Consider the following 248-nt stretch of genomic DNA (forward strand, 5'->3'; position numbering starts at 1 on the left):
GCCATGTCGACCATTGTAGCCGGCCTGTCAAATAAAGAGCTGGCTGACTCACTCACCAAGAAGTAGTTCTCCACCTACGAGTAATTGATGGCTAAGACTCATGGGTACATGGACATGGAGGATGCCTGAGCCTACAAAAATGCTACCAGGGTGACAGAAGCAGCAGTGGCAACAGTGGCGACACTTGTAACCCCAGCGATAGTAGTATTCCTAGCTTCAGCAACTCCTATTGCACCAGTCATACCAGT

The sequence above is a fragment of the Asparagus officinalis genome, chromosome 2 (assembly GCF_001876935.1).
Source record: "Asparagus officinalis chromosome 2, Aspof.V1, whole genome shotgun sequence".
NCBI lineage: Eukaryota > Viridiplantae > Streptophyta > Magnoliopsida > Asparagales > Asparagaceae > Asparagus > Asparagus officinalis.